General features: G+C 45.1%; 1 long non-coding RNA gene across 1 annotated transcript in view; it reads left to right on the forward strand.

The window, feature by feature from the left end:
- LOC121157504 overlaps positions 1–25195 on the forward strand; it is a 153263-nt gene that overhangs the window by 68486 nt on the left and 59582 nt on the right. Inside the window, exon 2 of the long non-coding RNA XR_005884034.1 lies at positions 15365–15468. This is a non-coding gene — a long non-coding RNA (uncharacterized LOC121157504). The remainder of the gene's footprint in view (positions 1–15364; positions 15469–25195) is intronic.

Consider the following 25195-nt stretch of genomic DNA (forward strand, 5'->3'; position numbering starts at 1 on the left):
CAGAAGCAGACCTGTGAAGATCAAAGGACCAAAGAGAAATAGGTGTAATGATGGCTCTGGAAGGCAAGTGACCATGGTTGACACTGGAGACTAGGACTGTCATCCTCCATGAAAAGCTGTAGATGCAGCAAACCCAAACAACACAACACTTGAATTACTAGATCCCATTCAAACCTGCCGTGCCAGTCCCTTTCTCAGTGAAGAAAGTCTCATGCTGCACTGTGACGCATTGAGTAATGTAGACCAAGACTGTGTCTCCAGAGCCTGTGATTAGTACCAGTTTCCTCACAGTGTCCCCAGGTACCGGTCAGGGCTGCTTTTCCTTCTACTGGAATTAACCCAGTTAGAAGAACCGAGCAACATAGAAAGAGAAACTTCAACCCCTCCCATCTCCGGGTTACATCTGTCAGTTTTGGGTAATTCAGCCTGCTCCCCGCCTATTTTGATTGGAGGCAGGAATCTTGATTTCAAAGGAGTTGGACACTTACTCTTTGTAGTTGGGATAGATGTGTGCCTTATATGTGCTACTGACTTAGAGCAGAGCTCTTACCAGGAAGCGTTCCCCGGTTTTTATCTCAAGTCTCAGCCCTGGAAGGGGAGAATCAGTCAAAAGTGATGAATAAGGAGAGTGACTACACGAGAGGATTTATTGAAATGCAGACTCTGTGAGAGCAGGCGACCCCCTAGGAGAGATTCTTGGTGTGAAAGGGCCCTTGAGGAGAGCTGGAGAGATGGCAGGAGAAGTGGCCCAAACACAGCTGACAAGTGTCCATTGGCCACCTTTGCGAGATGTGGAGTTGTGCCCTAATTGAATATACATATGGGGTGCAGGTTGGGCAGGGTTTAGCATGTGTGTGGTTTCCAGGGATATTCATGGCACCTCCATCTGGACTCTAGCTTACTCATGTTTTTCATGGTATCTCCTCTTTTCTGGTGTAGGAGATACAGGTGCATCATGGGAAAGTGGGCTTACTTGATTGAAAGGTAGAGAGAATAATTAAAGTGTAGGGTTGTGAGAGAGAAATTGTGGGAGACTCCTCCACCTCATTTGCCCCCAACTAACTCCTTGCCAAGTTCCCCCTTATCAGAGGTAGAGTAGCACTCTTTTTTCCAACCCCAAATCCAGGTCTTCTTTCACACAAACATACTTACCCTATGCAAAATAAAACTCTGCAAAGAAATGTGATTTAAATATTCACTTAGATTCGTACATGGAACACACATGTCTGTTTAGTAGCAACAGCTGTGGGAGCAACTATGGATGGCTGCCATTTGAGTTTCATGGAAAGGTTCAATGCCACAGGTGAAGCCAGAGGCAGCATGGTGAGTGCCTGCTCTGAGTGCCCATGGGCTTTGGTGTTCAGGAAAGAAGCCAGGCTGAGTCAGAGCTGGCTCATTAGCATTGGGAGGCCAGGCCCTGTGGCTGAGATAAGATGTATCCTAATAAAGTCTGTGGGGAGTGCCACCTGCCAGTTCTCAGGCTCTGTTTCTGTTTGGGGTTTTGCAACCCCATAATCTATACTAAATCTTTTGTTGTGACATCCAGACGGATGCCACATATCCAGAAATTCTTCTTTTACAAAAAAGGAAATGAGGCCAGAGACAGCATATTCAGTACCAGAAACTGTTGCCCTTTTAACTTCCTTTTATAGAACTCCCCCTCCCCCTGCCTCCCTTGGATATAGTATTCTGAATCAGGCAGCCAAGAATCTTATCTCTTCATTTACATTCAGTTCTAGAGTTGTGCCTCATCACAATAACAGCATTTCAGCATACATCGGGCATTGCTAGGATAAATAATTCCTCCATCTGTTAAACAGTCCGTCCCAGGGCACAGAGTGAATGCTATCGTACGTGTTGATGAGACTTGCTAACCTTGATGCTGAGTCCTGATACCATTATGGAAGGGAAGCTTAACTGAGCCATCTTACTTATCAGCACAGATACAAAATCCTCAACTAAATAGTAACAATCCAAGTCTGGAGAATTATTAAAAATACTTTTTTTTCCCTCCATCTCGGGTTAATGTCAGTCGTCTCCACAGTGTGTGCTATCTCCCCTAAGTAGACTGAAGGAGAAAAGGCATCTAACAGGTATATGCAGTCAGATGAACTGGCTAGTACTCCATATTCATGAAAACAAAGCACAATGCACACTCAACTGCTCAGCAAACTCATATGGAAAGAAACTCCCCTTAATCTGATTTTACAAAAAGGTACAGGAAGCACAGTATTTAAGGATGGTAGGTTGAAAGCACTTCCTATAGGTCTAACAGCAAGAAAAGCTGTGCATTGCTTCAATTTCTTTCCAGGATTGCAATGGAGAGGTTGGAAGGATAAGGTAAGACAAATACCTGAACAAACAAGACCAAATTGGATAGGATTGTCTGTATAAAACTACTATTGGAGCAAGGTTTGGCTACTGTGCTGCTGCAGAAATTTCAACCCTAAGTTTAATACTGTAAGTTCATGCTACTGAGAAGACAAAGTCCAGTTATGTTGAAATGGTAGGAAGCCCTGGGCTCACACGAATTTGGTTGACAGTTCTCCAGAGAACTAAATGGAAAGCCTTCGGTTGAACCCACTTGCACTGTCTCGTTGCTCTCCCCTGGCATTCCCCTCATCACAGGCGAAATTAATGGAGTGTTCCTGATTTGGGACTGTGGTCCAAATCAACTCTACTTCTTTTAAAAAAAATTAATTCTTTCAACTAATTTCATTGTAGTGATGAAAAATCCAACTAAAATACCATTGAAAGAGAACTTATGTGTGAAAAATAGTAAAGTCAATAATGTGTATAGACATAAGTCAAAAATACAGAATTAATTGTATATCCACAAACTAAAGCAAGCAATTAGATGAAAAGCTTTCTAAATGATACTGTTCAGAATAAAGACATGTAAAGCTATCAACATTCAAGGGATAATCTAATCAAAGATAAGTAAATCTTGAATGATTGATGAAATAAATTGAAAAAAAATGTTTTAGCAAATCTAAATAAAGTAAGGAATGTGTGTGAGCGCCTGTCTCAACATTAGACACCTAGATTGAATCCCTGGCTCCTGGCTCTGGCATAGCCCACGTCTATGGGGAACATTTGGGAAGTAAACCACTGGATGGAAGATCTTTCTTTGTCTCTTTCTCTCTGCCATTCAAATGCAATGATTATGAATACTAAACTTTTGGAAAATACAGTTATGTGTTAAATCTCAGTAGGAATTATCATTGAAAGCATAAGTATAGATAAAATTTAGTTACACATAGAATTTAGGTCCAAAAGAAATTTTCCTACTGAACATAAAAAACTTTTTGTTATTTTGTGTTGAGATAACATGCTGTGCATGTGAAAACAGAATTCTAACTATATGGAAATTTGATTTAGTAACAAGCAAGCAAAATTCAGGTTAGACCAAGGCAGATGGCAGGAGGAGGTTACCCGTTGCATCCCACAGACCACAAATCCAATGTGACTTGATTGATTTGGGTGGCAGGTGGGGCATGTACTCTGATCCGAAGTGTTGTACTCCTAAAGTGGCACTTTCAAGAATTTGTGGCCTTTTTGGTCATAGCAGCATGGCTAGAAACGAGTGTGAGACAATCATGGCCAACACATACATGCCTTGAGTTTAAAAAGGATACCGCTCACACCTTTGCCAGTAGATGGACCAGGATATCCAATCTGTCAACATGGAAATTGAGAAACATAGAAGTTCCTGTGGAGCTTTTATAGCAATTGGGTATCAAAGATCATGAGTTAAATGACAGACTTTAACAGAAATATCACAATAATCCTATAGAAATCAAAAGGCACAAGCAAAGCTTCTCACACAGCAGGAAACAGATGGTCCAAAGTCTATGAAATTAGACAAATTCACACGTAGCAACGGAAATTCAAATTGAAACTGACCTCAATACATTCTACCACTTTGATAAGACCTAAACATTTTGCTTTCAAAAGGCATACTGATATGTTCATTAGGAAAAATGAAGGAGCAAGTCTTAGAAGCATAGTCACAACATAACTATTTAGTTTTTAGTTTCTCTCATTCTACTGGGTCCTGTGCTGTGCCCTATAGCTCACCAGTCAAAGGCACAATGTTCGTGAGGTGATACTTAGCTTAAACTCTCCCAGTGGTTTACAGTCAAACTTACTTGACAGTGAAGGCTCTCTCTGATTTCATCTGCGGTTAAATTTCCAATTTTATTTCCCAATCTCTAACATACAATTTCTACACACCCTACATTCCAGCCAAACGAGTGATAGGGGTTGTTACACCTGCTGCTCCCCAAACCTGCTTGGCTGTGTGTTCCTCTGCTTTTCTGCGTGCTATTTTATTTTTCACCCCCAAATTCTTCCTTCACCATGTCTATTATCCAACGCCTGCCCACCCCCTCTGTACCAGACTTAGCTCACGTTGTCACTTTCTTGACATTCACTCCCCAAAGCATAAACTCAAGGCTCGAGATTCCTTGGGGACTAGGCTTTTGCTTGGCTTAGAATATCTCATTTTCAACTTTTAATAAAAAAGATGTATTTACTTTTATTCCAAAGTCAGGTTTTCAGAGAGAAAGATCTTCCAACTATCAATTCATTCCCCAAGTGGCCACAACAGCTGAAACTGAGCTGATCCACAGCCAGGAGCCAGGAACCTCCTCCAGGTCTCCTGTGCTCATGCGGGGTCCCGAGGCTTTGGGCCATTTTCTAATGCACTCCTAGCCATAAGCAGGGAGCATGGTTGGAATTGGAGCAGCTAGAACATGAACCAGCACCCATATAGGATCCTGGTGCTTGCAAGGTCAGGATTTAGCCATTGAGCCATCAAACCAGGCCCTCACTTTCAATTTTTAAAAATTATCAATTATTAATTTTTATCAACATTTGTGCATATTCACATATCTCAAAAGTAAACAAGAGGTTTTTTTTTGCATGTACTCACTGTGAAGAAATGATATAAATCTAACATGCTGGATATGATAATTACTTTGATCATTATAGAGGGTATATATGAATGGACATGTCCCTTTTTATTATAGTTTATTTCCCATAAGCCGTTAGGTGTGTTCCTAGCTGGGAGAGAGTTTGTAGGTGCCAACAGCATTCTGTTCACCTATTGTGAGCTTCATTAGGCTAACTGAAGGAAGGAGAAGCTGAATGAGCTGTTAGTGACAAGGGCAAGTGCCTCTTAGAACGAGCAGGGACCATTCTGTTAAGTGCATTTCATCATCCTGCAGGGAACGAGATAGATACCTCAAATTCGCAGTGAGCGTACAACTGCCTCCAGAGGGTTTTGAACCTGTGAAGGCTGTACGGGTGTTGCCGCTGGCACTGACTGGGATATCTGGGTTGACCCGTGCACTTCAGAGGGGATGCAAAAAAACGGCACCATCCCACAGATGGCCAGTGGTCTCACGCACTCAGGAGGATGAGCACCTGGCCACTCATCTTCCTAGTTTAGAAACTGGTTTTGTAGATGGTACAAGGGTAATTTAATATTCCCTGCATCTGTTAGAAATAAGTTAGTACAGGGCAAGCTGATGCTCTTCGGCTTGGAATTTTATACATCTTATTTTTACCATTTTGGAAACTAACATCAATAGGCAGGTGTGTGACACAGGGTGAAGTCACTGCTTAGGACAGTTGGAGTCCATGAAAGAGTGACCGGTTCAGATCCAACTTCTTGCCAGTGTGCACCCTGAGATGCAGCAGGTGGTAGTGGATGACGGAGTTTTCTCTGTCTCTTTCTGTCTTTCAAGTAAGAGAAAAATAAATTTAAAAGTCTCAAAAGGAAAATAGTTGTATCAAGACACAAATATTTGTGGTAATTTAGTCTCCGCTGAACACAGCTGGATGCATCCACATTTGGAACTGTGCATTGTATTCATACATGCAACTCTTAGAACAGTCCATCATCTCCCAATTTGTTGTTTGTTTATATTAATTTATTTTAATAAGAAATTTATCTTACGCTTATTGTTATAGTTTAGAACAGATAGTCTTGTGGCTGACATTGTGGCACAGTGAGTTAAGCTACTGGCCTGTGATGCCAATATCCCATACAGGTAGCAGTTTAAATCCTGGCTGCTCCACTTAAAATATTTATTTTATTTTTATTTCAAACGCAGAATTACAAAATGTAGGAGAGACAGAGTAGGGTGGGAGCGGGACAAGGCAGAGTTATTCAGAATGGCCAAGTTGAGCCAATCAGAAGCCAGGAGCCAGAAACTTCTTCCAGGCATACCACATGGGTGCAGGAGCCTGAATACTCAGACCATTTTCTACTGCTTTCCCAGGCTGTAAGTAGGGAGCTGGATTGGAAGTGGGGGATGCTGGATCTGCAGTGTATGCTTAACCTATTATACATTGGCATTGATCTCTGCTCCACTTTGAATCTAGCTCCCTGCTGCTGTGCCTTGGAAGGCAATGGCAGATGACAAATAGGCTCGGGCCCCTGCATGCATACATGTGGGAGATTCAGATAGGATTTTAGAATTCTGGTTATTGTGGTCATTTGGAGAGATCTCTTTCTCTCTCATTCTCTGTAATGTTGCCTTTCAAATAAGCAAATATATCTGTAAATGAATAAATAAATAATGGATGGGTTCAAAGACTTTGTGTTTAGATGTTGATATCTGCAAAGTTAATGTCAAGGTTATCGGTTATTTAAAAAAAAAAGAATGGTGAATCATTTGAGATCCTAAAGTCTTCATGTAAGTTTGAAAGGAGTAGGTAGAGCTTGGGAGAGAATACCTACAGGAACTGTACATAGTAGGCCACAGACTGACTTACTGATGTTATCTTTGTTTAAAAGATTTGCATAACCGTTATCACCAAGGGTCAGATAGTAGGGTTAGCAGCTCCTTTTGGACATTCATTATTAGCTCTGTCCAGACCTTGAAATGTGGTTCAGTTCTCTCCCAGGTGCTCACTGTTCATGTTAGCGCCAAGAGCGTCCTCTGTTTCCAGTATGAACTCCGCAGTGCTAAGCCACTGGGTCAGAGACACCTGGAAGCTTAAATGATTGAGAAGGGTGGGAACGATGCCTTGTGGCAGCCCCCTGTGAATGAGGATTTATGTTTTCTCAAGGAGTTTTTGTTTATATAAAGTTTTTCTCCATTGTGATTATGTAAAACCTGTGATTCAGAAAGATGACCTGGCCCAGTTGTGAGGAGTGAACCATTTCATATCTGCTTCCCTCTTCCCACTGATTGCAAAATTTGGAGCATTCTGGTTATCCAATGAAATGTAAGCTCATGGCATCTTACCTGAGAACCTCACCCACTGTTCCCCTTCCCCTAATCTCCACCCACCTATCAATCACCTGTGACAGTCTCAGTGACCGATCCCTTGGGGTCTACCCACAGCCCCTCACAACCAATTCCCCACACCCCCTTCCCTTCTTCCTCCTTTTCCTGACTCTCCCCTGTCCCGTCCTCCTCCATCTTGTCCCAAACCCCTGCCCTGGCAGCCCCCCATCCTTCCACAGTGGCGGGAGATGTTTCCCTTCTTGTTCCCTGCCCCTCCTCCCTGCTCCTGTCCCTACCCTGCTGGAATAAAGGACCTATTAAGCCCCTAGCTGCGTCTGGCATTTTAGCTTGCTGTAAACTTGCTGTGAAAAGGGGACTTGGCTGCGGAAAATCAGCTGTGCCTAAGAGCTTAAGTCGGTCTACAAACTAAACCCAGTGACCAGATAGAATATTATACCGAAAGCAGCAGAAATAAAGGGCCAAAAAGATGTAGCTAGCTGGGAAAGCAAATAGACCTGTGTCCTGTTCCCCTTACAGGCTGTAAGTCCCCGAGGAAGCTGGCAACCCATCACAGAGGTTGAAGTTTTCTTATTTGTCGAGGGAGGTTGCTATTACTTCTTAATGTAACCACCATCAGATAAATGAGTACCCAAGGCAGGTTAATTTTCCTTTTGTCCTGGACACTGATTCACATTCTTTTGAATCACTGCTATTCATGTAAATTCCAAGGACATTGCAGAGGAGGCTCACTGTAGCTCCACATTGCCAGCCGTCAACAAACCAAAGGACAGGGTGAGCCAAGCATGGTTGGCCTCTATATGCGAACTCTGCACCAGCAAACTGAACCCACAGAGAACAAAATGGACTCTGAGAATAACCCGTGGCTATGCTGAACACACCCAGCTTTTATTCCCTTGTTACCCTCTCCAAAGCAATACCATGTACCTGCTTACGTAGCGTTGACATTGCATTAGGTATTATAAGTAACCTAGAGAGGATTTAAAGTGTTGGTCAATTTCTATGCCATGTCCTGGAAGGGACCTGAGTATCTGTAGACTTTGATATCTGCACAGCGTTCCTGGAACAATCCAAGCACAACACCAACGAATGGCCTTTCCCACATTCTAAGGAGAGGCGCAGACAGCGTGGGGCTGGCTGCGATGTGCCATCTCTGTCATCTGCAATGGTCACCCAGTGCCCCTTCCCAGGTTACAAAAGACAACATAGAGAAATGGGGTTATTCATAGGAAATGTGTGTGTCCATTTGGTGGAGCAAGTGTCTATGATGATGATGTATTCTCTGAAGCGAAGCTCCAGGGAATGTGAGACTCTCACTCAGGGTGAACACAGGGGGTGGCAGAGAAAAGAAATGCAGAATCTCATTGCCAGACAGCTGACCCTCAGGCAGACAGGCTTTCTTCCCTAGAATCTAACTGAAGGGCTAGGGGGTGGTGGAAGGACACTGAAAGTCACCGTGGCTTTTGCTGGCTGTTCATGGCAGGTGGCTGTGCAACGAGCATTCCAGGTAAGCAGCAGCTCAGTCTCACACCTTGAGAATCTCAAAATTTCACTTGGTCAGGAGAAGGAAGAGTGTAGCCCTTCCAGGAGAAATCTGAATTAACTGGGTGTAGGCTGACATCTTGTGGCCCAGCAAGAAGCGAGCATGTGGTCAAGAAATTATCCAGCTGACTAGAAGAACAGCAGCCAGGGAGCAAAGAAAAAAAAGCAACCACCGCTTTGGACAAGGTGATACTATTCCTTAAAGGTTTATTTTATTTTTATTTGAAAGGCAAAGTTACAGAGAGACAGAGAGAGAAGTCTTCCATCTGCTGATTCCAAATGGCCCCAACAATAGGAGCCAGGCTGATTCAAAGACAGGAAACTCCTGCGTACATGGGTGCAGGGGCCCAAGCCATCCTCTGCTATTCTCCAAAGCCATAAGCAGTTGGCCAGCTGGGACTTGCCCATATTTGATACTGCTGCCAAATGTGGAAGTTTAGCCTACTAAGCTATGGTGCTGGCCCTGCTTGACTGCATTTTTAAAGGGTGTCTGTGAGAGAGAAAATATTTAGCTATAGTAAGTATGAATGTAAAATGTATTGTCGGCCGAAACAACCAGTGAAGGCAAAAGTTGTAAAGCTACATGTGACTTAATTCGACTTTCAGTCTGTCCCCTCTATCAGGATCCTTCATGTAAAATGATCTGGTTTTCCATTAGTCATAAAGTGATAAATTCTGGTGTCCGCCAGGATACTGGGGTGATTATAGCTCCTGATAACATTATATACACTACGTGAAGAGCTGGCTGGCTCCATATAAGGAAACGTACATGCTAATTATTTGATTCTGTCAGTGTCAGTGTACATTGTAAACATGTGTTGAAATAGTGCAGTTTATCTCACACTATTATATGATTATTATGTGTTAAGCAATTTTTAAACAGAAAATGCAAGCATTCTGCAGATACCAACAGGTATTTTTATGTGAATTTAATATTTTAAGCATTTTTTATTTCTGCAAGGTAAACCAATTACATGTATTTTTTTATACATATAGTTTCAAATGCAATATTTCCCATCCTATCACTCTTCCTACCGTGCTTCCTGGACGCCACCTCCTTCATCCTTCCTTATGTTTTCTCTCCTTTTCTTTTTTAAATCTACTTCCAGCCTATTTTATAGGCAGAGGCTTAATCCTACACCTGGTAATGAGCAGGTGTTTCTGCAGACCCTGGGGGAGCACTCAGTGCCCTGTCATCAGCTGATGCCCTGGATTCAGATGCGGTCTTGCCCTTTCTGCCTCCTGCCATAGGTCTAGGATTCAGTTCCTAAAATGGAATCACCCTCTTTGATCTGCTTTCCAAGCACCCAGTTGATCCCTCGGAACAGTTTCCCCTCAGGGTTGTGAATGGGATGCGTCTGATGCTTGTTAATAACAAGAGGAAAGAACAACGTACAAAGAGGAAAATTCAAAACACAATCCCAGCTTCTGTTTTCCCATCCGCTACAGAAAAATGTTTTCAAACTCGTTTTCATTGATTTAAGGCCACTATAAATCTCATTTTTAAATGAAAATTTAAAAATAGTGTTTAAATTTTGAGAGAAGGAGAGAGAGACAGGCAAGAGAGCATCTACCCAGTGGTTCTCTTGCTGATGCCCACAGAAGCTGGGGCTGGATGGGGAAGGCTGGGAGCCACCAGCTTAGTCCACGTCTCCCACGTGAACGGTGGGGATCCAGTTATTCTCACGTCACCTTTGCTTTGCAGGGTCTGCAATAGCAGAAAGCTGGAACAATAAGTAATGCAGGTTGATATTTAAGAAACTCAGATCTTTTCAGAATGGAGGTGTCAAAGAAACAAAAGAAGGGAATTTCTGTTGTGGCTTTTGATGTTTTCTCTAAAATGACATAATCAGAAGGCATGATTCATTGTCTCCAAAAGCTTGCTCGATTCAATGCAACAGATCAGACCTTCCTGAGCTCTTGAATTCTCCCTCCAGGGACTAGAGGCTAGTGTCTTAGGGAGGTGATGGGATGCCTACGTTTTCTGGGGGGAAAGGCAGTCGCTATGAAAGCGTGGGATGTGAGACTGAAATACAGTTTTGTTGTTTCAAGCATAGCCTAACATGTTTATGGTTTGAAGTTGTATTTATTTACAAAGCCAGCCTTACCCTTTTACTTAGACAAGTGTGTTTGCATAGCTCCCTTACAAAAATGCCAGAGTTTCTAAATCCTGCTGCAGACAGAGGATCTCTTTGATGAAGAAAGAATCAGCTGTCCTGTGGCACAAAGCCCATGCCCAACATTGTGGGAATTTTCCATTGGGTGGGATGTTGAAATCACTGTAGCTTCAAGCATTCATCTGAGGGCCCTTCAGAAACAGTAACGGGATGTGTCTATGATGAATAAACTATGCATGAATTTCAAAATATTTTTCACCAAATTAACCTTACCCTGAATTCAATTCCATCTTCTGTGAACTTCTGAAATCTCCTTAGTGTCAGCGTGTTTGTGAAAAATGACATTTCCCACAGCCTCCATGAGTTGCAGAGTTTGATTTTTATTTGATTTGACCACAGTTGCAAAAATATTTCATCTCTTTGTGTTCATACTCCAAGCATGTTTCTCCAACAATCAAACACGCTGCCTATATTATTTCCTCCTAGGGGAGCTATAAGGAAATGAACCAAGGCTGGGAAAAACTCCTTCATGATTCACACAGAAAGATGTGTTGGAGGCGATAATGACACTCACGGACAAGTTAATGATGTTTAAACTGAGAAAAAAGCTGGAGGTTGGAAACAATTGGCTATCTGTTCTTAAGATGTTAATTCAGAGCCCTGTGAACATTGGAAAAACAAAGACCAGTGCTGTGTCTCTGCCCCTTAGACAGGTATGCACCCGGAGACCAGGAACATGTCGCCTCCTCCTTCTCCTCCGGAGCTCTCTGTGTATTGTAATGCATAACTCTGCGTGTGACCTCCTTGCTTTTTTTTTTTTTAAGATTCCTTTCTTTTTATTGGAAAGTCAGATATGCAGAGAGGAGGAGAGACAGAGAGGAAGATCTGTCCATTGATTCACTCCCCAAGCTGCCGCAATGACTGGAGCTGAGCTGATCCAAAGCCAGGACCCTGGAGCTTCTTCCAGGAGTTTTACATGGGTTCAGGGTCCCAAGGCTCTGGGCATCCTGCACTGCTTTCCCAGGCCACAGGCAGGAAGCTGGATGGGAAGCGGGGCTGATGGGGTTAGAGCCGGTGTCCATATGGGGATCCCGGCGCGTGCAAGGTGAGGACTTTAGCCGCTAGGCCACCTTGCTGGGTCCCCTCCTTCCACTTCTAAGACAGAATTTATTTTGCTCTCTCTCTCAGTCTTTATTATATGAATTTATATGATTGATCTATGGATGAATAACAACTTTTAGCATTAATGAGAACATTGGAAATTATTATAACTTCAAAGAATAATCAGCTATATTTGGTAAAGCTGTAAATTCATGCTACCCACAACATCGCCCTCATATTTTTCCACATATGTAAAATGATGATAACCTTCCTTCAAAGGGTTAATGTGAGGATAAAAAGATTTCACTTTGAATGAAAATGAAATAGCTCGCAATGATCGGTGGATTTGCAGTGGCACCCTTGTTACTACTGTAAGTTTTCTGCCTTTGATAAGCTCTTGCAGTCTGCCGGGGGACATGCTGATAAATGCTTCTAAAAATGACTGTAACCACAACAAAAGCTTCAAAGAGTCTAAATCTGAATAAAAATGCAGTTGATAAAGATATGCTAAAATTATACAATTAATTTTTAAGTTATATTTATCGATAGAGACAATCGTTTAGCATGAAACAATTTGTGAAGAATCTTCAATTTAGGATACCTATTATATGTAGGCCATATGTGTGTAAGCAGTATTATATGTTTTTAGGGATGAATGCATACGGAGAAAAATCTGAAGGTTGTATTTAATAATTTCCCAAAGTTGAGGGAGTTATCTCCAGCAGGGAGAGAGGGGTCTATGAACAGGGATAAAGAGACCAGGGCTTCAGATGGGTTGAAAATCTTTGATTTCCCATGCTGAATAGGGTAGAAGTGGGTGTTAGTTGTTTTAATACTTTTAGTAAATACCCTTTCGTAAATACATGGTCCAATAAAACAGAAAAGGCAACAAGTAGTGAGATTAAAGAATGAAAAGCATGTCCATAAACCGATTTCCACCTGTACATTTATTGAGAGAACTGGCTGTTTGTTCACTCACAAAGGCCCCTGGGCATCGCTGTAAGATGTTGAAGGAAATGGTGTCTTGATTAGCTTAAACCTTTGCTCAAGAGTTGAAGAGGAGTGAAATCCAGCAGCAGTGTGAGAATTCCTAGAGTGGGTGATTACTGCTGGCTCCTGATGGCATTAATGCAGGCAAGCTGATGACTTTAAGGATGAGATCTCAGTGAAGCCAGCTCTCCATTCCACGTCCTCCTCCCTTAGTGCTCCCCTGGCCTGTGGGCCCCCGGCAGGGCTGGAGGTGTGGTCATCCGTCGTCCAGCCATGTGCCAACTTTATTCACAGGTCTGCCTGTTCCCAACTGAGTGCATATGTTAATCATTTTTTTCTCTTACAAAATGCAGATGGGGTTCAATTATAACTATCTCTGTCTAGTCATCCAAATAGGCTGTTATTTAGGGGATACCTCCTAGTCGCCCAGCACACAATAAGACATTGACTTAATTCCTGTAAATCTTGTAGAGTCCTCAGTCCCATTCTCACCAGCCCTGCTTTAGTATCAAAGTATTTCTTCTTCCTGTATTTTAAAATGCTTCGCCCTAAAGCTTTTTGCAATAACCTATAATGGAGAAAAAAAAAAAAACTGTCCGCCACACTTAATACTAAAAACATCAAAGAACGTATTGTTAGTAACATAGCAAACAAGTGGTAACTGAGCTCAGCTTCCTTTCCCCACTCCGCTTTAGCTATGGGCCGATTTTAACAGCACTCCTGTGATCTTCGACACCAGGACTTAACTGTTGGAGCTCATACAATACAGGGGAGTTCATGTGGCTCTGGTGGAAGGAACATTTCCAAAGTGTGACTGGGGTTGCCAGGGCTGTGGTCTTGTCACGTGACTGCAATGGGGTTCTGAAATGGAAAGTTGCCTCGGGACAGTCTCTGTAGTCATGGCGAGGGTTTGTTTGTCTTCCTGCATCGGTTCAAGTTCCTCCCCAGAAGAGCGGCGGTGGAAAAGTCCGATTTTGAAGAACCGAGTCGTGATGGAGCACCCCGTTAAGGAATCTGCAAACTTCCTCTGAGGGTCGGGTTGCAACTACATGCCACTTTTCAGATAATACTGTTTGCGAGGAAACTGCTAGACTTCGTATTTGTAGTGCTTTAGACTTCTATGGGCTGTGAATGAATGTTTGGGAAGGACTCTTACAGTGAATCCCTTTTCATAAAAAAAGATTCACTGTAAGGGATGGTTATGGCCTAATTGTAGTATCGCAGAGTGCTAATCAAGCCAGACGTGAACCGGTGTCTGTTTGAGCTGCTGGCACTACTGGCAGCAGCTTTACACACTATACCTCAGCAGTGCCCCTGAATTCTGTGAATTACATCAAATTCTAGCAAATTACTTGTTGAACGCCAACATGAATACTGTTGTGTGCAATGGTGTGAATTTGAAAACTGAGCAAATGAAGTAAATAGCAGTTCTAGGATTGCTGTAGGGAGAAAAGAATGACTGAATCAGTGAAAATCAAGATGTGTTCTGTGGAGCACAGCTGGACAATGCAGGCTTTGTGTGTGGTCTGAGACAGGATTAACACGGCACCCGACAGCAGGTATTTAGACACTTTTCTGGCAGCCTGGCTGTGCCACTGCCTGACCAAATGTCCTGTACAGTTATCCGATGTTGTCCGACTCACATGGTGAACCCTGTATACAATGTGTGCCGAATCGAATATAGGCAATCTACATATCTATCAGCTCAAACTACGCATCATATTATACTGACCCATTGGTAGGATTGGGTGTCAGTTAAAAAAAAGCCTGAATATAGGAATATCACAAACAAAGGAGCTCTGTCATTATTGAACATAGCAAGGTAATATCTTGCAATGATTTTCCAAATTAAGAAGTTTCTGGGCTCGGTGCGATGGCTCAGTGGCTAAATCCTTACCTTGCATGGGCTGGGATCCCATAAGGGTGCCGGTGACAGTCTCGGCTGCTCTACTTCCCATCCAGCTCCCTGCTTGTGGCCTGGGAAAGTAGTTGAGGATGGCCCAAAGCTTTGGGACCTGGCACCCGCAAGGGGGACCCAGAAGAAGTTCCTGGGCCCTGGCTTCAGATTTGCTTGGCTCTGGCATTGCAGCCACTTGGGGAGTGAATTGGGGGACAGAAGATCTTCTGTTTGTCTCTCCTTCTCTCTGTAAATCTGACTTTATAAAAGTAAATAAATCCTTAATATGACAAAAAAGAAGTTTGAGACAGATTATGAATCAGTATAATGTGAGACTTGCTATTAAAAAAAAATGAGCGAGATAATTCCTGTTAAAATTAAAGAGGGAAATAGTAAAAATAAATGCATTCCATGGAGGACAATAAGCTGAATTAAGATTTTCTTTTTGTGGACAGGAATGTGGAGGCTGATGAAAAACAATTGCCCACTTGCATGAAGGCGTGTGGTTGTTGGGGAAGAATGTTTGAACTGTGAAACCAACTCAGTGTGTTTCTGCCGGGTAAGCAATCGGTTCAATGTTGCCTTGAAGATGAATGTGAACGGTCACTCTTGCTTATTCATTCAAAACTTTGGGGGATTTGGTGATTTTTAATTCTGCTTTGCCAAGAATTAGTTCAAAATATCTAACCGTAGCAGATAACCTCAAAGGACAAAGACCCAAGTCGGAAGCCTGGAGGAGCCACGTCCCCCTCGGTGGAGCTTCACTACTTAGTTCCATTATCAGTAAAGTGCAGGTGCCATTGATATCACATACATGGCACAGTTTGCCACTATAAACCTTCCCAACTTGATAGAACATGTTGTATCCAAAAAGAAGAAGAGGAGGAGGAAGAGGAAGAAGGACATTTGGGGAGTGCAGGAGTGATCTGTGTTAGGAGCCCACAGCAGGAGAAACTGAGGCCGAGTTTGTTTGCCCCCTGTATTTTCTTTTTTTTTTTTTTTAAGATTTATTTATTTTTATTGGAAAGTCAGACAGAGAGGAGGAGAGACAGAGAGGAACATCTTCTGTCCATTGATTCACTCCCCAAGCAGTTGCAACGGCCGGAGCTGAGCTGATCTGAAGCCAGGAGCCAGGTGCCTGCTCCAGGTCTCCCACACGGGTGCAGGGTCCCAAGGCTTTGGGACGTCCTCGACTGCTTTTCCAGGCCACAAGCAGGGAGCTGGATGAGAAGTGGGTCTGCTGAGATTAGAACCGGTGCTCATAAGGAATTCCAGTGCATGCAAGGCGAGGACTTTAGCTGCTAGGCTACCACACTGGGTCCAGCCCCTTGAATTTTCAAAGGAAAAGGGAAGATGGAATTGTCTGCTGAAAGAATGTCTAAAAGAACTTATTTGCCAGTTCAGTCAATATGAGTATGGAACTTTTAGAAAAGGTAAAAACTTTATAACCTGTTTTCTGATCCGAACCTGATGCTGCCATGGAGTAGTGGTATCTCAACGGAGGTGTGGGGTGGTGGATATTGGGGTATGGAGGTTGTGGGGAGGGGTGGGTGGTTAGGTCTTTGCTCAAAAGGGCAGAAATTTTAAAAAACGAAACAGTTGAAAAAGTATAAAAAACAAAAACCCAAGAGGCTAGGATTCACGTTCCACCTTAGGGCCCTAAGTAGGAAAGTTTGTGTGGTTTTGCTTGTAGCTTGCACTGCAGAAAATCTCGTCCTTCAGAGAGCGAAGGTGGCCACCCAAGATGGGCCTGTGAGCCTCAGTCAGAGGGTCCTGCAGCCTTCATGGCCCAAAGGGATATTTGCAAGGAGGACCTCCAACTCAAAGGGTCTCTTGAGTGCTTACATTGAAACTGAAAATGTTTACTGCCATGTCTCCAAGCCTCACCCGAAGTGCTCCGGGAACCGGGTGAGCTGTGGCCACGGCCATAGCCCCGTGCCATCTGGTACTTCCGGAGGAGGGACTGCCTTGCCACGGGTGCCCCTGACATCAGGACGTTCCTCCAAACGCCCAGCCAGGTCTTTCTCCCTGGAGGAAGCCCATACCCACAGAGTCCTTTGGCCTGTCTCCTCAGCTGTGGGAACGGAGAACCTTCTAGCATACCAGGCAATCCTAGGAGTGCAAGAGCAAAGGACCTAGGCTGGCTGTTAGGTTCAGATGTTGCGACCCGTTGCCCTGTTTACGGACTGAACAGGACCTGTGTCTCTAAGCTCGAGCACCTGTTTAAACCCCAAAGTTTTAAGTTGATGTTTAACAGGTTGAAGTTGACGGTGGATTCGGGTGATGACTTGATGCGAATACTATGAAGGTCTAGGAAGTGAGAATGCTGGGAGATCTCGGGTCATGCCCTCTACCCTGGGCTGAAAGGCTTTGGGGATGTCAGCTATTTATCAGCGTTCCTTTGTCTCCTCTCTCTGCCTCCTGACTCACTATGGACTCTCCTGCTTACCTGCTTTTCCACGGCCAGCCTCCCCAGGGCCCCAGACAGAGCAAACAGCATCATCTTCAATCATGAACCTTCCAACAATAAACTGAAATAACTCCTTCCCTCAACACCCCCACTCCCAAGGAACCCCTCTGAGACTTTGCATAGCAACAGCGGGCTGGCTGAGGCATGCATGATCGCAGTGGCACAGCTGGGCAGCAGTGGCACGTGCTGAAAAACAGCAGCACTTGAGAGCCACACAGCGCCACTCTGTGACCACAGAATGGCAGGAAAAACAAAAATGGGGGCACTTTTCATTTTAATGGAGATGAAAACATAAAAATTGTTCAAACCTCAATATCGCTCAAATATTTTCCTCTTCGTCACCCTATCAGTAGTGCTTATGTGCTCTCAAATCGGCTTGGAGCTTCCGTGCCTGTCATCTTCTGGGGGAGGCTGAGAAATGTACTGATGTTCCCCCCGCCCCCAACTTCCTGACAGTATCCAGCGCGGAACAAATCCTTGTTCTCTGGAATGTTCTCGAAAATGATCTCATAAGCCGAATGTCTGAAGTCTTCCCGATTTCTGTCGACTGTCAGAGCTCATAGTTCCACCTGATAAACAGTCTCCCTAATTGGAATGACTCCACAAGCCAGACCTGTTCAACCACAGGCTGCTTTCCTTAGCGGCTTTGCTCGCAAGGTGTTGACAGCCCTGGGGCCCAACCAAGATCCGGCTGCAGATAGTCGATGCTTTCATCGTTTTGTGCTAGAGATCTTGAGCCAGTGAGCACGTGTTCACCTGAGACCTCTTCGTGTGTAGCTGTTGAGTGTCAGGTGCACTTGGCTAGGTCGTAAGTTAATGTACAGCCAGCCTTTAATAGCTTCTTGCAGGTTCCTGTGTGTGTTCGTTATTAAGTCATTTAGTAATTTGGTTTCTGTAATGAGATTTTCGTTGTTCTTCAGTGAATTTATTTTCTGTGTGAATACCGGTTTCCCACGGCTTCGATGCTTGTCTGTTGTCCTGTTAGTGTGTGCCTAGGAAGTGAGGCGCTCTGACCCCACTAAAATCTCAGCCACACCTTCAAGCGGGTGGCACAAGAACCGCCCAGCCATTTCCTAACGTGTTGGGAGACCTTCCCCGCAGGTTCCCACCGAGACGAGGGGTCAGGAAACACTTAAGGTCCTCAAACCCTTCACAGACCTTTGGTGCCTCTCCCTGTGTCCTTTCAAGAGGCGCCCCACCTCCCAGCTCTCCCTCTGGATCCCTCCCCCTGCCTTCTTCTTTCGATGCTCACCTGGCCACTTCACAAGTGCAACTTCTCTGTCTGCTACGGAGTCTGGCTTTCTGTTTCTATGCTAAGCACAGGGAAGAATCCACTGAGCTTTTCTGGTAACAAGTAGGGGTGTCTTCAAAAAAAAGACAGCTAGGACTGATAAAAATGAACATAGTCTTGGAAACCTACGGGACAACAGCAAGTGAATTTCGATATCTGTAGTGGAAAGAGGAAGGTGCAGACACACTATTTGAACGAAAGGCTGGCAGTTTCCAAAATTGGATGAGAAACATTACCGACACATTTTAGAACCGCAACAAATCCCAAGTAGAATGAACACAAAAATGTATACATGGATATTTAATTGGAGAGGCAGATTTACAGAGAGAAGCAGAGGCAAAGATCTTCCATCTGCTTGTTCACTCCGTAATTGGCTGCAACGGCCAGAGCTGAGCAAGTCCCAAGGCTTTCAGCCATCCTCGTGTGCTTTCCCAGGCCAACAGCAAGGAGCTGGATGGGAAGTGGGGTGACCAGTACATGAGCCAGCATCCAGATGTACTACCCATGCTTGCAGGTGGAGGATTAGCCAATTGGGCCCTCGTGCTGGTGCCTAACACAAATTCATAAAATCAGGAATGAGAGAGGGAGGCACAGCACTACTAATACAATTAAAATTAGGATTAGAAGAGAATATAATAAATATTGTTAAAAACTTTATGCCAATACATTGCACACTTTGAAAAAAAATTGATGAGTTCCTCAAAAGGAACCAATTACCAAAGCGGACTGGAAGAATACATGATGTGACTGAGTTCTTCACAAGAGATTGAAGTAAGTAGTTGCAAGTTGGCTACAAAGTAAACCTATTCTCAGATGACTTCATCAGTGAACTCTATCAGATATTTAATGAACTGCTCCAAGTCTCTTACTGATTTCTCCAGGAAACAGGAGAGAAGGGAACACTCCAGCTCATGGTATAGGGCTAGTGTTCACACGGATGCAAAGGAAGTAGAGATATTGTATGGAAATAAAACAAGGATCAATATTCCTCACAGACCTGGGCACAAGGATTTTTTAAAAAGATTTATCTTTATTGGAAAGGCAGATATACAGAGATGAGGATAGACCAGAAGATCTTCCGTCCAATGGTTCACTCCCCAAGCAGCAACAACAGCTGGAGCTGAGCCGATCCAAAGCCAGGAACCAGGAGCTTCTTCCAGGTCTCCCACGCGGGTGCAGGGGGCTTTAGGCCATCCTTGACTGCTTTCCCAGGCCGTAAGCAGGGAGTGGATGGGAAGTGGGGCCACTGGGATTAGAACAGGCACCCCTATGGGATCCTGGCACGTGCAAGGCGAGGACCTTAACTGCTACACCATTGCGCCGGGGTCCTAGACACAAGGATTTTAAAAGAATGATGGAGAACTTGGATCCAGCAATGTAGAAAAGCATCATGAGCCATGGTCCAATAGAATCTAATCTCAGGATGACAAGCTAGGTTTATCAGGCAAAAACCAATTAAAATAACATGCCCTATTAATAAAACTATGTGATTAACTCACGGACGAAGGAACAGCAATTTAAAAAATCTAATATTCATACATAAGAAGACTTGTACACAGTAGAGGAGGGCAGCTTCAGGTTAACACAGCAGAGGTATAAACATTCTGAATCTTACGTAAGTTTTAGCTGAGTTTGGACTACGAGAGCGAGCCCCCACTGGCCTGATGTGCACAGCTCCTGCAGGGCAGGGCTGCCTGGAGTTCTGTCTTGCGCCTCTGCAAACAGCCATGTGTTCAGGGATGGCAGACCCATCCCAACCCAGGGATGAATCTATACACCTAAAAGCACCTGTAGCATCTCTGCTGGGCTCGGGCGCAGGCACGGTTTGCTTGTTTGCTTTCAAGATTCAATAGAAGGACATAAATGACAGAAAGATCTTCCATCTGCCAGTTTCCTTCCCAGATAGAAGCAGTGGCTAGGGCTGACACAGGCAGCAGCCAGGAGCCCCAGTCTCCATCCCCATGTGGAAGCACGGATGCAGGTGGCTGGGCCAGTCTCTGCTGCTTTCCCAGGGCATTGGCAGGAAGCTGGATTGGAGGGTGATCAGCCAGAACACCCACCAGCACTTCCATAACGGGATGCTGGTGTCACAAGTGGCGGCTTACCTTGCAGCATGACAACGCTGGCCCCTGGCCAGTGAGTTCTAACTGCATGTCCTCTGGGGTAGTTTCTGGAAGAGTCTCTCCCCGCCCCCCGTCCCCAACTTTCTACTTTCATAAAGAAATCACAGAGAAATCATGTGGGATTGGAAGGAAGATAATTATCTGTGTCTCTACCTCCCTTTCTTTCAGATAAGATAAATAAAAATTGGAAGAAATGACAAAGCTAAAACATTTATAAAAGCAATGAAATTTAAAAAGAAAATGAAACACCAGGAATTATCCTGCTTGGAATTCAAAGATCTGGGCTAGAGTGATCAGTAGTGTGGGCCGTCAAGACCCTGAGACAATCACCTGACTCCCAAGACTTCTGAGCCAATCAGGGACCAGGGTGCCAGCAGGACGGGCGGGGTCTGCAAGCCCTGACCTGCCAGAAAACCACAGCGCTGCTGAGATTCTACCATCCCGCTGAAACCTGTCTCACGCAGGAGAGGATGCCTCTATTTCTTTGTATTTCAAATACAACTTAAAAAGGACAAGAAGGGAAGGAAGGAGAGAGATAAGAGGTGGGGGAATGATAGAGAAAGGAAGGAAATGAAGGAAGAAGGGGGAGGGAAGGAATGAATAAAGAGGAGAAAGGAAAGAGGAAGATAAATCAGGCAAGCAGAAAGGAATAGAGATCTACAAAGATGAAGAAATGGGCTAGGGTTGGGCTGCCATCTAGTGATACAGTGCCAGAATTACATCTTGTTTAAAAATCAGCTGAGCCACTTGTGGCTTACGGGAGGGTTATGCAGGAGATCTGAGAACCAGAAACTGTTCTCACAAATTCTTCCGTGTCAGGATTGGGCCGCAGTGTGTGAGGCTGTTGCTTGTGATTCCAGCAGTCTGTGTGACCTTGGATGTGGGTCGCTCGGACTCCAGGTCCACTGGGGGAGCCAATAGTTTAGAATGGGCAGAGGGTCTGAACACACTTTTCAAAGATGAAATACAAATGACCAACAGACACGTGAAAAAAATTACTCGGGATCACCAGGCGTCAGGGAGTTGCACATGAAAACCACAGCGAAGTTTCACCTCATCCCAGTTAGAATGGCTGTCATGCCAAAGTCAGAACCACTGGGTGCTGGCTTCCTGCTATGCCACACTGCTGGCGGGGACGTCCTCCAGACGGTGGCCTTTGATGATTGTTATGCAGGACACTTCTTCCCAGCATGTACACGCGTCATTTAGTTGAACTGCACCTGCTGGGTGATTCTCTAGAACAGGGGTGAATGTTTGCTGAAAATGTCTCTTTAGAAAGGCAAAGAAGTTTGTCCCAAGCATCCATTTCTGTCTTTAAAAACACAAGACAGAGTGAGTGAGAATACATACCTTGGCTTTGTTCTCACATCATTGCTCTATGTCGGCAAATCGTTGAGCTGCTCCAAAACGCCAGACGAGCATAATGTGTCTGACAAGCGTGTTGTAAGGTTTTAAGAAGTAAGTATTCAAAGGGCTCTAGGAGCTGTGAAATACTATGCAGATGTAATGCACTACTCTGTTTTCAGAATAACTCCATACTGCTGAGTCCTTTAGTTAGTGGCTTGGTTTGGTTAGGAAACATGACAGAAGCACTCTGGATATGAAATTGTTTTTCTTGAGACTCATTTCGAAATATAGGACTATTCATGTTTTTAGATTAGGTTCCAGGATTTTAAGATTCAAAGAAAGAGAGGAGGCAATTAACCTAAGATGACTTGATTTTAGGGGGAACAGATTGGAAGGGAATTAAAAAAAAAAGTGATAGAGTCTTTTCTGGGTACAGGCCAGGGAATTTGAAACTAGGCTTTACCCCATGGAAGCAGCAGGTAGAGTTCCTTTTAAGCAGCCTGTAGAACAGATTTGAGGACTCTGATAAGGTGGGCAGGACATTTGCAGAAAGGCTCCTGGGTGAAATTGTCTTAGCAGTTAGCAATGTCCCCAGGTGCAGGGATGAGGGTGGGGGGTGGCTTTCTGGGGCAGTAAGTGTTCCATTAGTCTTTAGATGAACTGCTTATACTCAGTTTCATCTGGGGTTTAGGCCCAGTGTTCCAACCAATCCAGGTTTTTAATACATCTGTAGAAAGAAAAAGAACTTTAGATGTGACACGGACAAGACCCCCGAGGGAAGCTTGCCGGATGCTGCCGGGGATGCTGCCGGTCTCCATGGCTACTTCACGCCGAGAGAGGGAAGCTGGGCGGTGGGGAAAGTGCTGACATCAGTGAGCAGTGGCTGGAATTAGACATCTTAGCAAGATGGGTGATGTCCACGTGGGTCTGAGTGATGTTCTGGACTGTTGAACCAATGGATCATTTCAATAGCCCAAGTGTGAATGGCCCAATGGTAATAAAAGAGAAGGAAACATTGCTATGGGACATGAAGAGGGGAGGGAGCCAAGGTGGCCAGGAGGGCTTTTGCAACCAGTTTGTAGAGTCAGACATCTGGATGCTCTGTTAGCTAGAGAGCAACATCGAAGGTGGAGATTGGATTGATTGAGCTAAAAGCGACATTCACTCGCCCAAGCTTTGGGAGGCCCTGTGAGCAGCTGTAGAGGTCTCTCGTGGTTCATCTGGGTTGCTTCTGAGGATATTAAAGATGGCTATCACAGGACTGAGAATTCAACATGGTCAAGCACACAGAGGTTGGGGGAGATTGGGAACAAGACAGGGAAGGTGAATTTGTCATTGACCTTGAGGGGAGACATACTGATGAACCCAGTGAGCCAGCTGCTTTAAAGGACCACTCATCTTGACCATTATTTCTCACAGCTCAGGAGAGAGGCCTCCCAGGGATGGGGGTCTGGCAATGCAAAATCAGCTTTTGCTAGAAGAACTGGGGCCAGGGCACAGTCCTCAGTGGTCATGACAAGATCACGGGGCTTTCCAAGGTCAGACATGGGAGGAGATAATCTCAAGGATTTGTGAGCAATTGCTCTGTCAGAGTCTTCTGGAACAGTGACACGGACAGTGCTGAACTCCAGGAAGCAGAGGCTGCAGCCAGAGGTAGGACCCCCGTGAGAGGATGATGACCAAGGCCTTTGCAGTGGGCAAAGGAGCAGGCAGGGGTCAGAAGGGAGGGATGCCAGGGAGCATCCCTATGGAGGCTGATGACACCCCAGCGGCTTCTCAGCTGGGGTGTGAGCTCAGCTTACTCTCAGGTGCTCTGAAAAAGGAGGAGGTGGAGGAGTGGGTGGACAGGGAGCTGGCAGGTGGGTCTGCATCCACGGAGAGTGTGGATGCCAAGGGCATTGCGGCGGCTAGCTCTGGGCTCCCGAGACCCCACGGAGACTCCCAAGCTTCATGTCCCCCCAGGTGGACACTGCCTGCAGCATCTGTGCCAGGCACTCTTCCCAGAAAGATGAAATGTGGGGAGCCCACAAGGGGTGCAGGTGAGCTGCCTGGAAGAGGGGTCTGGATGCCTGCCTCCTTTTCCTCTCAAGGAGCATCTAGGCTTTGCATGTATCTCTCCTAGACAGGACCTGGAACGAGCCTCCTTTGCTCACAGAGCCTTCCCCCAGGCTGTGTACACAGGGCAAAGTCCCTTACCTGCTCCCCCCACCCCCTGCCCATCCATATCATAGTGGCAGACTCCCACTGTGACATGGCCCTGCCACTATGACATGGCCCAGAAGCGAAGGCCAGCAATGTCCTTGCCCAGAGTCTGCCCCGGGCTGCATGATGCTGAGAGCTGGACAGGAGCACCCCTCTTGACAATAGAACTTTCTTCCAGGAAGGGCAAGGGACCCAGCCAGTGTGCCCACTGCCCTGTAAGGTCTCCCCAGGAGGCTAACACCCAGGTGCCTCTGCATGCTTTGCCAGCATCCCAGATGGCTGCCTCTTCAAGTCCCTGCTGCTCCTCTGGCGACGCAGCTCTGTCAACACACCTGGGAGAGCAGTGCAGGATGGATTATTGTTTGGTCCACCTGTACTCACTTGGGAGACCCACACAGCTCCAGACTCCCAGCCTTGGACCAACCTGACTTAGCCATTTGGAGAAAGAACCAGGAGATAAGACTGTGTCTTTTTGTCTCTCCTCTCTCTCTCCATCTTATAAATAATAAATAAATGTTCATAATAATAATCATATACTCCCTTCGCAAGGGACACTTCTGCCTTTGAATGATGAGCATCTGCGGTCTAGAGGCCAGGTGAAGCCACTGCCCGACTGGGGTGCTGGTTTTGAGTCTGGTCGTGCTGCTTCAGATCCAGCTCCCTGTTAACAGCCTGGCAAGGCAGCACAGGCTGGCCCAGGGCCTTGACCCTGGGCACCCATCAGGGATTGCTGGGTCGAGTTCTGCCCTCCTGGGTGGGACTGAGCCAGCCCTGGCTGTTGTAGCCCTTTGGGACTCAAACAGTGGCTGGAAGAGTTCTCTTACTGTATCTCTTCCTCTTCCCTCTGCCATTC

The sequence above is a fragment of the Ochotona curzoniae genome, unplaced genomic scaffold (genome assembly GCF_017591425.1).
Source record: "Ochotona curzoniae isolate NIBS_2020 unplaced genomic scaffold, NIBS_Ocur_1.0 contig_3520, whole genome shotgun sequence".
In the NCBI taxonomy this organism is placed as follows: domain Eukaryota; kingdom Metazoa; phylum Chordata; class Mammalia; order Lagomorpha; family Ochotonidae; genus Ochotona; species Ochotona curzoniae.